This window comes from Arachis duranensis, chromosome 3 (assembly GCF_000817695.3).
Source record: "Arachis duranensis cultivar V14167 chromosome 3, aradu.V14167.gnm2.J7QH, whole genome shotgun sequence".
NCBI classification, from domain to species: domain Eukaryota; kingdom Viridiplantae; phylum Streptophyta; class Magnoliopsida; order Fabales; family Fabaceae; genus Arachis; species Arachis duranensis.
In genome coordinates, this window is record NC_029774.3 from 75802317 (window position 1) to 75819267 (window position 16951).

A 16951-nucleotide genomic window follows, 5' to 3' on the forward strand; every position below is an offset into this window, starting at 1 on the left:
GAGTTGAGGTCAGCGTATCTTCAACGGAACCGCCTTTATCCCTATAGGCTTGGGCTGCCTTAGGTTTTGGGGCATGTTCCTCTATTTGGGCCCTTCTTTGGGCTTTTCTGGTGACTTGGCCGAGCTCTTAAGAAAGAAGTCGGGTTGTCCTGACCTGAAGAGGTCGGTCGCTTCGTCTGTCGAACATCCCGGGTCGGACAGCTCGACCCAGGGTATGAACAGTGCCCCTGCTTGAGCTCGGTCTTTCTATTGAGGTCGAGTTTTTTGACTTCGGTCCTTTCATGATGAAGCCGAACTCAAGTATTTTGTCGATTTCTTTTTGTAGAATCTTTTGAATGTAGAACGTTTTCCTCTAAAGGCGTGCGCTTTATATCAACGCTTTGCTTTTGGGAACGTGAAAGGGTTTAATACCTTCATTAATTGGTATTAATTGCGCCGTTTTTTCCTGGCTTTTATTTTGAATTTTCTCAATCAAAAACGGTTTGTTTTCTTCGCTCTTCTTCGTAACTTTTCCCTTTACTCTCTCATTTTCTGTTTCTTTCGTAACTTCTTCCTGCAACGTCTGTTCTGTCATTGCTCTCTGTGGAAGAGGGGTGATTTCCAGATTTTCTCCTTCTATCTTTGCGGTTTTTCGCTTCGAGGTTTTTCTTCTATTTCTCCAGGTTCGATTTTTCTTCCTTTGCTCCTCTTATATGTCGGTAGAAAGTTTGAATTTTGCTCAGAGAAAGTTCGGATCTTTCTGTTTTTACCATGCCTAATTGTTTGCGTGTTCTGGAATTTCTTCGTTTTTTGGTGCGAGTCTTTTGCTTTTTTCGTTGCTTGAATCTTTTCTTAGGGCTTTTGCATGTTGTCGCCGCTTCTGGTTGCGCCTTTGATGATGAGTTTTGCTTGATCTTGAAAAAGTTTGTGTCTTTGGTGATTTTCTGCTTGGCATTTTTTATGTTTGACAATGCTTTTTGCTGATAGACTGTAGGAAGGTGGTGACTTTGTGTTTTTGTTTTTACTTCCTTTGTTTCTTTTGGGACTTTATTTTCTTTCTGATGAGTGCCGGGGCATAAGCTGTAGAAATTTCTTGAATCCTTGCTTTGTTATTGCCTCCAAAGGATGCCCCAGGATTTTGGTTTGAATCTTGGGGTTTTCCTTTTTTGTTCGTCCGTCGAGTTGTTTTTGCCCCTTGTCCGAGATGCTTTTTTAGTAATCCACTCTTCTTTTCTTATTGTAGGATTTAGTTGGCCTCATGTCTTCTCGCAATAACGATGTAGAGATGCCTTCCCGGGTTCCTGAGGGAATGGCTGATTGGGTGTAATCAATGGTCCTTATGTGTGTCTCCTTGGTTGATTCCAAGTTTTGCGCGCAGCTTAGGTAGTTTCATAGGGTCTGTAGTAATCCAGGTGATGAGAAGAACTATGAACTTGTCCCTCCCTCCTCCGAAGAGAGAGTCTGCTTCTCTACTCGGGTTGTTGACGATCGCCCTTTCTTCTATGTTTATGACTTTTTCTTTGGTCCGCTGGGTATTACCCTTCCTTTTACTCAATTTGAAACCGATCTATTGTGGTCTTGTAATGTTGCCCCCTCTCAACTTCACCCTAATTACTGCGATTTCATAAAGATTTTTCAATTGTTGTGCAATGGTTTTGGTATCCCTGCTTTCCAATCTCTCTTTTTCTATCTGTTTGTCTTGACTAAGCCCGAAGTGGTAAAAAAGAAGGCAGCTTGGGTCTCATTTTGCTCTACCCAGGAAAAGAAGGTCTTTTCCATGTTTGACGAGTCATTCCGTGATTTTAAAAACTACTTTTTCAAGGTCCGAGCTGTTGAAGGAGCTCGTCCATTCTTTCTGGATGAAAATGATGAGCCTACTTTTCCCTTGGAATGGCAAAAAGATGTGAGGGTGTCCCGATATACGTGGGAAATGTTGGATGAGGCTGAGCGAGCCTTTGTGACTGTCTTGGAAGAACACTGGGGGCAACCTCCCCATCTCGACACAAAGAAATTTCTAACCAATCCCTCTCTTCTTCAAACTGAGCTGAGTATTTTGTGTTTCCTTTTTTATCTATTTATATTGCTTGTAGCTGTCCTTCCGACTTGTAGCTTAACTTTCTGTTTTATTTGCAGAGGCAATGAAGAATAACGAATCTATGAAAGCCTTTAAGAGGGCGCAGAAGGTGACTGCTGCCAAAAATATTGCTGCCAAGGCGGCTGGGGAGGGGTCCTCCCAAGTGCGCGAGAAGCCATCAGTGCCGAGTTCCCCCGGGGTGAAGAAGGTGATCCCAACACCTCGGGTCCGCTTGGTGGATCCTCACCCTACTTCTGCCGCTCCATCTGCTGCCCCTCCAAGTAAGAAGCAAAAGACGGCTGAGCCCTTCGACCTCAATGCCCCTGATATCAATGTCATTGAGTTTGTAGATCAACAAATCAGGCCCTATGGTACCATCTCCATGGACGATGTGTCCATTCTCCATCATCTGGAGTTTATGGCCCGAAATCATGTAAAGATGGCATATATGTCGGCTGCTATACATCGGACTGCTCAGAATCTTCCTCTCCATGCTACCAAAGCATTTATGGAGGAGGCAAAGCAGGAGTTTGACCGGATAAAGGGGCTGAAGGAGGAGCTTGAATTAAAGGAGACCAAGTTGGAGAAGGATCTAGAGAATGAGAAGGCGAGTTCCCTTTCACTGGCGGCTTCTTTGAGATTGGCCGAGGACATAGCCTTGATGCATAAGGAGAGTTACGTTACGACTTATCGGGAAGTGATGCACCTGAGGGAGGAGTTGAACAATGCCCGGGAAGATTATTCTGAGCTCCAAGGTCATCTCGTTGGCAGCATGACTGCTGCTTACGAGAACTTGAAGGAGCAAGTTCGGGTCATTGCTCCCGAGGCCGATCTCACCCCTTTCAGCCTGGACAATGTTGTCAGGGATGGCAAGATTGTCCCTGATGATGATGGTGATGATGATGCTGATCCTCCTCCTGTGTCCTCTGCCAAAGTGTCGACCTCTTCTGTTCCTCCGGTTGCACCTGATTCGGAATGCCAGGTTCTGAACCGGGAGGATGGAACTATAGATGCTATGCCTATTCAGACTCGTCCTCCTTCTCCTTGTCCTGATGATGCCAAGAAGGCTCCTGATGCTTGCTGATCTCTTTCTAGATATTTATGTAGTTGGCCCGGCTTGTGGGCTTTTTAAAACTTTGTTTGTTTTGCTGACAGTTTCTAGTTGCTTGTTTTAGCAACTTTATTTTGAAAAACAAAAAGTAGCTCGCTATCTTTAGCAGGTGTTGATGGCCGCTGTTCTGGGGCCTTATAACTTTTGTGGAGTAAGAGAGGTAGTTTTTTGACTTGGCATCTTTTCAGTTTTCTACTGATGTTTGAAATCTTATATCTTGACCTCCTCGGATTGCTTTGTTTTATTGTTTGTAGCTTGGATCCTTTGAGGTTGTGACTTATGGGCCCAACTTGTTTCTTGGTGGTTCTTTTGCGCTGGTCCCCTTTCAGTTATTTCTATAATCCTCTTTCTTGGACCTTTGTCAGGTCTCTTTCGGGGATTACTTTTATAACTTATTTGTAGGAGATCAACTTCGTTAGGTTGACCTCTTTCCAAGTTATTTTTGTAATCCTCTTTCTAGGACCTTTGTCAGGTTTCTTTCAGGGATTACTTGTATAACTTGTTTGTAGGAGATCAACTTCGTTAGGTCGATCTCTTTCTAGGTTATTTTTGTAATCCTCTTTTTTGGACCTTTGTCAAGTTTCTTTCAGGGATTATTTTGATAAATTTTTAGTGGTAGGAGTCCGACTTGGTTATGTCGGTCTCCTTTAAGTTATTTTTTGTAGTCCTCTTTCTTGGATCTTTGTCAGATCTCTTTCAGGGACTACTTGCATAACTTTTTAGTGGTAGGAGTCCGACTTGGTTATGTCGGTCTCCTTTAAGTTATTTTTTTGTAGTCCTCTTTCTTGGATCTTTGTCAGATCTCTTTCAGGGACTACATGTATAACTTTTTGTTTTGGGCTGACTTTGTTATGTCAGGCCCTTCTAAGTTAAAGTAATCCTCTTTAATAGGGTTGGCCATACCTCTTTCCAGGGTTTACTTATAACTTGGGTTGACTCGGTTCGTTCGACCAGTCCTTAAGTTATTATTTTAGCGATCCATAAGACCTCATCAGGTTCTTTTTTAGATCACTTTCGATAACTTCTTACATTATTCTGTGTTCATCTTTGCTGATTTGTTGAAAGTGGTTGGCATCTTTAGATCGTCCTTTGGGTGAATCGCGTTTTCACCTTTATCGGACGATTTATCTTTATCGTGGTCGTGCAGTGAAATTATTTTTCACTTTCTGCCGACCTGTCGCTTTATAATCGAACGATGAATACTTCAGATTAATGCGTCTTGGATTCTTTGTAGAATATCTAAATAGACTTTATTCAAAGAAAAAATGCAAATATACATGTGGGAATTTTCTTATCCCTTTAAGTCGGGCATGACCTAGATCTCAACATGGTGCCTCATTAAAAAACCTTTTTTAGGAAAAAGAGCACATCCACTAGTGAGATCCGTTGCCTTTTCCAGCTATAGTACCTTCTTAGGTTGCAGGCGTGCCATGATCTGGGAAGCTCTCGTCCATCGAGTTCGGACAGTCGGTAGTTGCCCTTCCCAAGTACTTCTATGACTCGGTAAGGTTCTTTCCAGTTTGCTGCCAGCTTCCCTTCTCCGAGCCGAGTTGTTCCAATGTCGTTTCAGATTAAGATGATATCGTTCTCAGCAAAACTTCTTGGTACTACCTTTTGATTATATCTGGAAGCCATTCGATGTTTTAGAGCTTTTTCTCTGATCCGAGCTCTTTCCTGGATTTCAGGTAGTAGGTCGAGTTCTTCCCTCTGAAGTTGGGAGTTTGCTCCCTCATTATAATGGACTACTCTATGCGATGCTTCTTCAATTTCTACTGGAATCATTGCCTCCATTCCGTATGCTAATCGGAAAGGGGATTCCTTTGTGGTGGAATGTGGCGTCGTTCGATATGCCCATCGAACCTGTGGAAGCTCCTCTGCCCAGCCTCCCTTTGCATCTTGCAGTCTTTGTTTTAACCCTGCCAATATGACTTTGTTGGCGGCTTCGGCTTGTCCATTGGCTTGTGGATGTTCGACAGAGGTGTACTGGTGCTTTATATTCAAGTCGGCTACTAATTTTCTGAAGCATGCGTCTGTGAATTAGGTGCCATTGTCTGTGGTTATTGAATATGGGACTCCGAACCTCGTGACAATGTTTCTATATAAGAATTTTCGGCTTCTTTGGGGGGTGGCATTGGCTAGGGGTTCTGCCTCGATCCATTTGGTAAAGTAATCTACCCCTACTCTGAGGAATTTAACTTGCCCTGATCCCTGGGGAAAGGGACCGAGAAGGTCGAGTCCCCATTTTGCGAATGGCCAAGGCGAAGTCATGCTAATGAGTTCTTCTGGCGGGGCGATGTGGAAGTTGGCATGTTTCTGACATGGTGGACATGTCTTTACAAATTCTGTAGATTCTTTCTATAAGGTTGGCCAATAAAACCCTGCCCAAAGTATCTTTTTGGCGAGAGCCCGTGCTCCGAGATGATTGCCACAAATGCCGCCGTGTACCTCTTCTAACACTTCCCTGGTGTGGAAGGTCGGCACGCATTTTAGTAATGGTACCGAGATCCCTCTTTTGTACAGGATGTTGTTTATGATGGTGTAGTACTGTGCCTCCCTTTTTAGCCTCTTTGCTTCCTTTTCTTCCATGGGGAGCGTTCCTGTTTTGAGGTAGTTGATTATGGGAATCATCCATCCTTGGTCCTGGCCTGTTATGGTTAGGACTTTTTCTGCTTCCAAGATTGATGGGTTCTGTAACATTTCCTGGATGAGGCTTCTATTGTTGCCCCCTGGTTTGGTGCTGGCTAGTTTTGAGAGTGCGTCAGCTCGGGCATTTTGCTCACGGGGTATGTGGCAGATCTTGTATTCCCCAATTTGTCCGAGCTGTTCCTTGGTCTTATCCAAATACTTTTTCATGGTGGGATCTTTGGCTTGGTAGCTCCCTGTTATTTGTGATGTGACCACTTGCGAATCGCTGTAAATGTTAAGTTTTTGAGCTCCGACCTCTTTAGCCAGCTTCAAACCGGCTAATAATGCTTCATATTCTGCCTGGTTGTTTGAGGCCGGGAACCCGAACTTGAGGGAGAGCTCAACTTGGGTTCCTTGGTCACTTTCTATTATCACGCCTGCGCCGCTTCTAGTTTTATTTGAAGAACTGTCCACGTAAAGATTCCATTCTGTGGGGGTTTCTAAGGCATCTGTGAATTCTGCGATAAAGTCGGCCAGATACTGTGATTTGATGGCCGTCCGAGCTTCATATTGGAGGTCAAACTCTGACAACTCGACTGCCCATTGTAGAATTCTGCCTGCCAGATCTGTTTTCTGCAATATTCCTTTTAAGGGCTGGTTAGTTCGAACTTTAATGGTGTGGGCCTGGAAGTAAGGGCAGAGTCGTCGAGATGTTAGAACGAGAGTATAGGCAAATTTTTCTATTTTTTGATAGTTCAGCTCGGATCCCTATAGTGCTTTGCTAATGAAGTAGACGTATTGTTGTCCATTTTCGTCTTCTCTGACCAGTGCTGACGCTACTGCCCTGCTTCCTACTGCGAGATATAATATGAGTGGTTTTCCTTCTCGTGGTCGGGACAGGATAAGTGGCTGTCCTAAGAACTTCTTAAAGTTTTGGAAGGCTTGTTCACATTCTGTCGTCCATTCGAACTGTTTTTCCTTTCTTAAAGTAGCATAGAAGGGGAGGGATCTTATCGCGGCTCCTGCTAAGAATCGGGATAGGGCAGTCAATCTCCCGTTGAGTTGCTGTACTTCTTTGACGCAGGTTAGGCTCTTCATGTTGAGTATGGCCTGGCATTTATCTGGATTTGCTTCAATTCCTCTTTGTGTGAGCATAAAACCTAAGAATTTGCCTGTTTCTACCGCAAAGGTGCATTTTGCTAGATTGAGTCGCATATCATGCTTCCTAATGGTGTCGAACACTTGGGCTAGGTCGGACAATAATGTCTCTTCATTTTGTGTTTTAATTAGCATGTCGTCCACGTAGACTTCCATGATCTTTCCGATGTGATCTGAGAAGACTTTATTCATTAGCCTTTGGTAAGTAGCTCCTGCGTTCTTGAGACGAAAGGCATTACAATGTAGCAGTAGTTTGCTTTTGGTGTTAGGAACGAGGTCTTTTCTCGATCTGGTGGATACATGGGGATTTGATTGTATCCCGAGTATGCGTCCATAAACGAGAGATACTTGTATCCGGAGGAAGCATCTACCAGAGCGTCAATACTTGGGAGTGGATATGGATCTTTTGGACAAGCTTTGTTGAGATCGGTGTAATCGGTGCACATTCGCCACTTCCCATTTGATTTTTTCACCAAGACAACGTTGGCTAGCCATAGTGGGTATTTGGCTTCTCTTATGAATTCTGCTTCCAGGAGTGCTTGTACTTTCTCTTCCACAGCTTGGGATCATTTTGGCCCAAGTTTTCTTCATCTTTGTTGCACCGGTCGAGATCCTGGGTAGACCGCCAACTTGTGACACATTAGCTTAGGGTCGATACCTGGCATGTCTGCAGCTTTCCCTGCGAAGAGGTCGACGTTATCTCGCAAGAATTGTATTAGTAATTCTTTTAAATCTCCTTTTAGGATTGTGCCGATATTAGTTGTTTTTCCGAGGTGTCCCCGATCTGAATCTTTTCTATCTCGCCCTCTGGCTGGGGACGAAGTTCTTCTCGTCGTTGAACTCCGCCTAGCTCAATTGTGTGAAATTCTTCTCCTTTGCCTCTGAGATTTAGGCTTTCGTTATAACAGCGACGTGCCATCTTTTGGTCTGCTTTTATCGTGGCTATCCCTTTTGGAGTTGGGAATTTCATACATAGGTGTGGGGTTGAGACTATTGCGCCGAGTTGTTGAGTGTTGTCCGACCTATGAGAGCATTGTAAGCTGAACTTACATCGACTATGATGTAGTCTATTTTGAGAGTCCTGGATTGGTTTCCTTTTCCGAAGGTTGTATGTAGCGGTATGTATCCTAGTGGTCTCACCGGGGTATCTCCTAGCCCTAACAGATTGTTTGGATATGCCTTAAGTTCTTTTTCTTCTAAGCCAAGTTTATCAAAGGCTGTCTTGAATAAGATGTCGGCATAACTCCCTTGGTCTATCAAGGTGCGGTGTAGGTTGGTGTTTGCTAATATGATGGTGATAACCATAGGATCGTCGTGTCCTGTGATGATTCCGGATGTGTCCTCCTTAGTGAATGTTATTGCTGGGATGTTGAGGGCTTCCTCCTCTCCCTCGACATGATATACTTCTTTGAGATATCTTTTGCGAGAGGTTTTGGAGATCCCACCTGCTGTAAATCCGCCATGTATCATGTCGACATGTCTTTCTGGTGTCCGAGGTGATCGTTCAGTTCGGTCGGTATCTTCATCCCTTCATCTCTTTCTTTGATCATCTTCTTGGGTGGCCAGGAATCGATCTAATTTTCCTTCTCTCACCAATTTTTCTATGATGTTTTTTAGGTCGAAGCATTCGTTTGTGGAGTGTCCTCGGACTCGATGGTATTCACAATATTCCTTTCGGTAAACTTTGTAAACTTGGTGGATGAAATTGTGATCATCAACGTTGTATTCTTTGTTATTGTATGGAATAATTATAATGGCTCTTTGCTATGTGTGGACACAACTCCGTTCAACTAACCAGCAAGTGTACTGGGTCGTCCAAGTAATAAACCTTACGTGAGTAAGGGTCGATCCCACAGAGATTGTTGGTATGAAGCAAGCTATGGTCATCTTGTAAATCTCAGTCAGGCGGATAATAACTGATTATGGATTTTCGAATAATAATAAATAATAAATAGTAAATAAAGATAATTAAAATAGGATAGAAATACTTATGTAAATTAACGGTGGGAATTTTAGATAGGCGTATGGAGATACTGTGCCCTTTCTTTTTCTACTTTCCTACTTCTTCCTTCCAGTTCTTTCATTCCTTCCTATGGCAAGCTGTATGTAGGGCATCACCGTTGTCAATGGCTACATCCCATACTCTCAGTGAAAAAGGTCCAAATGCTCTGTCACAGCACGGCTAATCATCTGTCGGTTCTCAATCAGGTTGGAATAGAATCCCTTGATTATTTTGCGTCTGTCACTAACGCCCAGCCTTCAGGAGTTTGAAGCTCGTCACAGTCATTCAATCCCAGAATTCTACTCGGAATACCACAGACAAGGTTTAGACTTTCCGGATTCTCATGAATGCCGCCGTCAATCTAGCTTATACCACGAAGATTCTGTTTAAGGAATCTAAGAGATACGCGCCTGGCCTAAGGTAGAATGGAAGTGGTTGTCAATCACGCGCGTTCATAGGTGAGAATGATGATGAGTGTCATGGATTATCACATTCATCAAGTTGAAGTGCAACGAATATCTTAGAATAGGAATAAAGAGAATTGAATAGGAAATAGTAGTAATTGCATTAAAACTTGAGGTACAGCAGAGCTCCACACCCTTAATCTATGGTGTGTAGAAACTGCACCCTTGAAAATACATAAGTGAAAGGTTCAGGCATGGCCGAATGGCCAGCCCCCCAAAACGTGATCAACAGTCTCCTCAGATGAAGAATAAAATAAAACTGAGACCAAAGATGTCTAATACAATAGTAAATTATCCTATTTATACTAGACTAGCTACTAAGGTTTACATGAGTAAGTAATTGATGCATAAATCCACTTCTGGGGCCTACTTGGTGTGTGTTTGGGTTGAGCTTGATCTATCCACGAGCTGAGGCTTCTTTTGGAGTTGAACGCCAAGTTGTAACGTGTTTTGGGCGTTCAACTCCGGACAGCAACATGGAACTGGCGTTGAGCGCCAATTTACGTCGTCAATTCCCAAATAAAGTATAGACTATTATATATTACTGGAAAGCTCTAGATGTCTACTTTCCAACGCCGTTGAGAGCGTGCCATTTGAAGTTCTGTAGCTCAAAAAAATCCATCTCGAGTGCAGGGAGGTCAGATTCCAACAGCATCAGCAGTCCTTTGTCAGCCTCCTATCAGAGTTTTGCTCAACTCCCTCAATTTCAGCCAGAAATTACCTGAAATCACAGAAAAACACACAAACTCATAGTAAAGTCCAGAAATGTGAATTTAACATAAAAACTAATGAAAACATCCCTAAAAGTAGCTTGAACTTACTAAAAACTACCTAAAAACAATGCCAAAAAGCGTATAAATTATCCGCTTATCAATACGCCACAAGCAAAAGAGTGAAGGGATCACCATAAAAGTGCAAGGTTCTTTCAGAAAACCATGAAAACAAAATATCGAAAAGAAAGACGCAATCTTTTTGTTAGCTTAGACAAGATTCCCAGAAGCAAAATCAGCGAAAATCACAGGCAACAATAAGAAGGCGACTATCGAAAACATAAAAGGGAAAGAAAGTACCAACCTGTGGGGGAAGAAAAAGCAAGCACGAAAGACCAAAGCAATGATGAATCCATGCTAAACAACCACTTTCGAAGGATTGGAAATAAGAAAGCACAAAGACGCGAAACTTGAGAAACAAAGGACTGTGTAGCAAAGAAAAGTGAAAAGAAAGGAAAGGAGAAACTGAAGAAATGGGACTCTAAAATTCAAAATGAGATACGAAGAGGGAAGCAAGGAAACGGCAAAAAAGAAGTTAATGAGCCTTAACCCTCGCACGTTTCCAAGAAAAGCACAATGTGCGCTGTATTTAAAAAGGAAACACTCCATATTCAATGCAGTTCTACAAACAGGATTGACAAAATACTCGAGCTCGGCTTCTCTAAAAGGGATTAAAAGTGTAAAAAGACATGATCTCAAAGGAAAGACCATGCTCAACCAGGGGCACTGTTCATACCCTGGGTCGAGCTGTGCGACTTGGGTTGAACGAAGGCGAAATGACCGACCTCTTCAGATCAGGCTCCCCAACCTCTTCATAAAAAGAGTTTGGCCAAATCGACTATAAGGCCCAAACAGGCCCAGACAAAAGGACACAACCCAAATCTAAAGGCAGCCATGGCCTAGAAAGATAAGGGCGGTTCCCCTTGAAGATAAGATAGCTTCACCCAAAAGATAAGATAAGATAACTATCTTATCTCCAGAAAGGATATTTCACACTACTATAAATACACTGGAGCACCCAGGTATAACTCATACTCTGATTCTACACAAAAAACCTGCCTAAAGAACGTGCTAACTTAAGCATCAGAGTCTCTTGCAGGTACCACCCCACTCCGGTGACGAAGGATCTCCCAACAAGTTGGACACGTCAGCTTCGGCCACCACCGTAGATCTCGTCCGAGATCGACTTACAGTTTCAGATAACCTTCGGAACAATACCCTTCTGAGAGAACTGCCATGAGGAAGAGATTCATAGATCTAGATGCTTTGGATACTATTCTTGCTCAGAATAAAGACATGTCTCAACAGATAAATGCCATTGCACAACACTTGTCTGGATTACAAGTTTCAACTATTAATACCCAAGATGCTCCTTATGACATGAGTGTTGGATTTCGTCGAGGGGAGAATTTTAATTATGATTAATTTTCCTCTGAATAGGTTAATTACATGAGCAATTCCTCCAGACACCCCAATAATGACCCTTTTTCCAAGACTTACAATTCAGGGTGGAGGAATCACCCAAATTTTGGATGAAAAAATCAACTACAGAGGCAATCAAATTTCAACAACAACAACTCTCCTCAGGGCAATTTCATTCAGAATAATTTCAACAACAACAACAGTCAATTTTGTGAAACCCAGATAATTAATATATAATTAACTCATAAATTAATATTTATTCTAGACAATTAGAAAATTTAATTTTATAGTTTAATGTGTTAGAACTAATTAGGCCCTAGGCCCAACCCAAGCCTCATTAAACAAAAGAGTTCATCTTTTCTTCCTGTTCCCATAAGCTAAACACGCTGGGCAAACATTTGGGGGTGGAGGAACAAGAATCAAACCCTTGGTTTGATTTCAATCCAAGATACCATTTCGCTTAGAGCTCCAATCGCCGCACCGTTTACAGCCACGCAACTACGACGGCAAGATTTACAAAGCCCAGTGCTTTATAATGTAAGAAACTCTCCATCTCACTTTCAGTTTCTCATTCCCCTAATTTTTGAAATTCTAAGACTTGGAGATTGAGATTTTGATTAATTTGATGTTCTAGAGTCAATCTAACTTGGTGAACTAGCGGGATTTGGTTTGGTTTAAGGCACGTACGTAAGAATCCTCAACCCATAGTGAATTCATTGAGTATATGTGATTTGTATTGAGTTTATATGTATGGGTGTCAATAATGTGTAATTGAGGTCTTGGAAGCTTGGAGTGGAATTGTATGCTAAAAAATCTGTTGGTGAGGTGTTGAGGCCTTAAAAGCTTGAGAAAAGGTGAATTGGAGGTGTTCCAGGTTTATCGGGAAATCGACCAAGGTATGATTTCGGTTTCTTGTATCTAAAATATAATGTGTCATGAAAACTTAGGCTAGTTGACCATAGGATAAGGTTGAATTCATTGTGGTGTTGATGATTATGCATGATGTTGTTTGGATATGAATTATTGTACGACATGATTATAATTGTGAATTGGTGTGTTGGGGAATAATTGAGGGGTGTTGATTTGACTGGGGAACATATGAGTACTTGTTGTTAGTATTGTTGAGTTGAGTGGTTGGATTGTATGTGAATGATTAATGATAATTGTGTCGAGTGAAGAAGTTGATGAGACTATGTGGTGTTTGATGATGATATCAATAATGTTTGATGCTTATGATGAAAATGGAATAATAAATGATGATTTTCATAATGATAGATAAGGTGATGCAAATGAATATGTATGAGGTGGTATACTGATGCATTTGTTTCGATAGTTGAGAAATTCATCTATGAGATTGTTTAGAATTGAAGTATGATTGATTACGGTAGGATATGGGGATGTACAGCTATGTTATGGTATATGTTGGTGTTGATTATGAGTTTAGAAAGTTGGTATTGAATGTTGAATTGATGAAAATAGAGATTGGAGTATTTTTTTTGAAAATCTTATTTTGGCCAAACTTCGGCAAGCCATAAATCGGTTTTTGAACCCCTAAATTCTTTCAAATTTATCTAATATGAGAATTGGTTTTGGAAGGTTTATGCCATTTTAATAATAGATGAAAAATATTTTAAAACAAAAAGTTATGTGCATCGGAAGTTCGGAGTGCAATACTAAAATTCTATAGCATTCAACATTTTTTCCACTATGCATATCGTGCATATGAGACCACTGCATGCAATGCGATCATTCTATTCAGGTTGGGCGTCTTGCGTACGCGGGATGGTGCATGCCCACGCGAGTGACGTTAGGATTTTTACTAGTAAAGAATTTTATAAAAATATAGTCACGTTGCAAGTATATATTCTAAACCAACAGAAAATCCCTTCGTACAAACATTTGGTTGTCACAAGTAAAAAAACCCAATAAAAATAATTAACTGAAGTATTCAAACCTCGGGTCGTCTTCTCAAGAAATTGCAGGGAGGTGTGTTTTATTATTGGTTATGGAAAATAGTGTTTTGGGTTTTGAAAAGGGTTTTTGAGCAGAAGAATTAGAATGCAAGAATTAATAAATTAATAACTAATAAAACTCTTGGCAAGGTATGAAAATTAGAAGTCCTATCCTAGTTATCCTTATCAATGGTGATGAGAATTATGTTTTTACTCCCACTTAGTTAACCTTTACTGAATAAAGGAAGGTCAAGTGGACTAATCAGTTTGATCCTCAGGTCCTAGTCAATTCCTAAGGAAAGACTAGAGTTATTGGAATGCGATTCGATTAGCGAAAATAACAATTATCAATCACGATGAGTTTGATAACTCAAGAGTCTCTATTTAATCAACCAAAGCCAAAAGGGGAAAATAAATCATAAATAGAGCAAAACAATCCTGAGTCTGAAATACTTCAAATTATATTAAATAGAAAATTAGATTGAACATAGAATTTCACAAACCAAATTGGCAACATCAAGTAATCAACTAAAGTAATAAATAAGAGTAGAAAATAAATTAAAGAAACATTGAACCTGTGGTTTGAAGAAATATTCCTAATTTCTAAAAATCCTAATCCTAATCCTAAGAGAGAGGAGAGAACCTCTCTCCCTAAACTGGGCTTGGATCTGGGCCAAAAGGGTCCAGAAATCACTGAGGATGACTTCTGCAAATTCTGCAAATCGCGCACGTCACGCGTCCGTGTGGGTCACGCGGTCGCATCATCTGGAGTGTTGCTCTTCCACACGGTTGCGTCAGTCATGCACCCGCGTCAGTTATGTTTCGCAGGTCACGCGTTCACCTCATTCATGCGCTCGCGTCGATTCTCTTTTGCGCGAATCATGCGTTCGCGTCGTCCATGCGGACGCATCACTGCCAGTTTCTCCAAGGACTCCAATTTGTGCTTTCCTTCTATTTTTGTATGTTTCCTTTCCATCCTTTAAGTCATTCCTGCCCTAGAAGCTCTGCAACTACTCAACACACAAATCACGGCATCGAATGATAATAAAGGGTAATTAAAATAATTATTTTTAAAGCATAGGAAACATGTAATTCACATATATCACATAATAGGAAAGGGAAAGTAAAAACCATGCATTTTACATGAATAAGTAGGTGAAGGGTTAAATAAATCACTTAATTTGAGCACAATATATATCATAAAATATGGGTTTATCAACCTCCCCACACTTAAACAATAGCATGTCCTCATGCTAAATCCAAGATAAAGAGTAAGGTAAAGTGGTGGAATCATATGCAATGCAATCTACTCTAAGTGCATCTACCTAAATGAGACATGCAAATCTAGTTATTATTCACCTATATATAAAGCTTTACATGTAGTTAAATTAATTCACATTCTCAAGGAATCATATGCGCATAGCCAACCTTAGATAATGTTAAAGCACTTTTACAATTGAGATGGGAAAAAATATTTTTCTAACTTGCAAGACAATTAACAATAGGGGCAGAGATATATGGTGATGAGCTATTGAACCCTCACTGGATTTTTGTATTTTACTCTCTAGTCACTCAGTGTTTATTGGGTTAATTACTCTATTCTTCTTTTTATCCTTACTTTCTATAACTGTGTTCTTCATCTAACCAATAAACAATTATAGAATATAGACATACAAAAATAATGAGGTCTTTTCAAGGTTGTAATGGGGCCAAGGTAGAGGTAAGGGTATATGTATAAGGCTAAGTGAGCTAATAAGTGAATCCTTGATTAGTCTAAGATCTCACCTAACATAAACATACTTTATACAAATCAAAAGTTTCTTAACCTATTTGCCCAAATTTTTTCACTTTGTATTGCAAACTCATGCATTAAATTTAACTTCGTCCCATGTGCATTGATTCCTTTTTATTTTGTGTTTGGGGAATTTTTTGTATCCCTTTATTGAAAATAACAATTTTTTTTATATGCACATGGTGACTTTTAATTGTTTTGATTTTACATGAGCATGCTTCCCAAGTTTTCAAATAATTTATTCAATTTAAATTCCTACTTTTTTTTTCTATCATCCATATTCCCATAAAATTCTCCACACTTAAATTATACACAATATCTATCTTAAGCTAGCCAAGGATTCAACTTGGGATTTTTATTTTGTTTTTTTGCTTAAGGCTAGTAATGTGGTTATAAAACAGAAGGGGATTAAAAGCTCAAGGGGGCTAACAAGGATGGCATAAATGGTAGGCTTTATTTAGGACAAGTGAGTTAATAATCAAATATGGCCTCAATCCTATCTTGGTATGTATCTATATTCTATATTGGACATATAGATTAAAGCAAAGTAAAGAACACCAGAAAAAAAAGAAGGGCAAAACACACAGGAATGAAATTTATGGTTTGAATGCAACCATACAATTAAGCTCAAAACTCACAGGTTGTGTGTTCTCAAGCTCATAAATCATATATCAATTATGTATGTCATGCAAGTAGAATTAAGAGTTTCCATTATTCTCAATGTAAAATTATTTGGGTGGCTTTAAAGTTTTAGTGTTCATCCTTGATGAAATATTGTTAACTAACTAACATGTAATGCTATATATACAAGGGGTGTGGATTGATTCTGTTAAAGTCTCTAGCTTACTTCCTTTTTATTTTCAATCAAATCAAGTATCATATGCTGAAAAGGGTAAACTATACTAATTAATCCACTTAATATATAACTAGTAAACTAATGTGCAAATTAAGCTAAAATATCCAAGATATTATACAGCCCAAAGTGCATAATGCAAAAAGAACAATAAAAGCAAAAGAGAGAAATGTGCAAAAATACAGAAAATGGACAAAATAAGAAGAGAGTCTATAGTAGTTCACCAAAATAAATAGATGACAGAGATGGCGACCTCCCCACACTTAAATAATAGCATCGTCCACGATGCTCACTCAAGCCTGGTGTGAAGGAGTGTCATCTCCGAGCATAAACTTGATGTAGCATAACCTTGATGCTATGATTTTAGGAAATTGCACAATCGGCAAAATTCCTTCCGGCAAGTGCACCGGTTATCGTCAAGTAAAAACTCACAATAGAGTGAGGTCGAATCCCACAAGGATTGGTTGAATGAACAATTCGGATTAGAAGTTTGTTCTAGTTGAGCGGAATCAAAATTTAGATGAGAATTGCGGAATATTAAATTGCATGAATTAAAGAGCTAGAAATTAAATTGCTGAAATTAAAGGGATGGGGGTGATTGCATGAAATTAAATTGCAGAATGTAAAGAGAAAGTGTAGATCAGAAATGGGGAGTTCATTGGGTATTGGGAGATATTGAGATCTCCGAATCAAAACATTTTCATCTCTTCCTCAACCAATGCATTCATTGAATTTTGCTTGGCAATCTT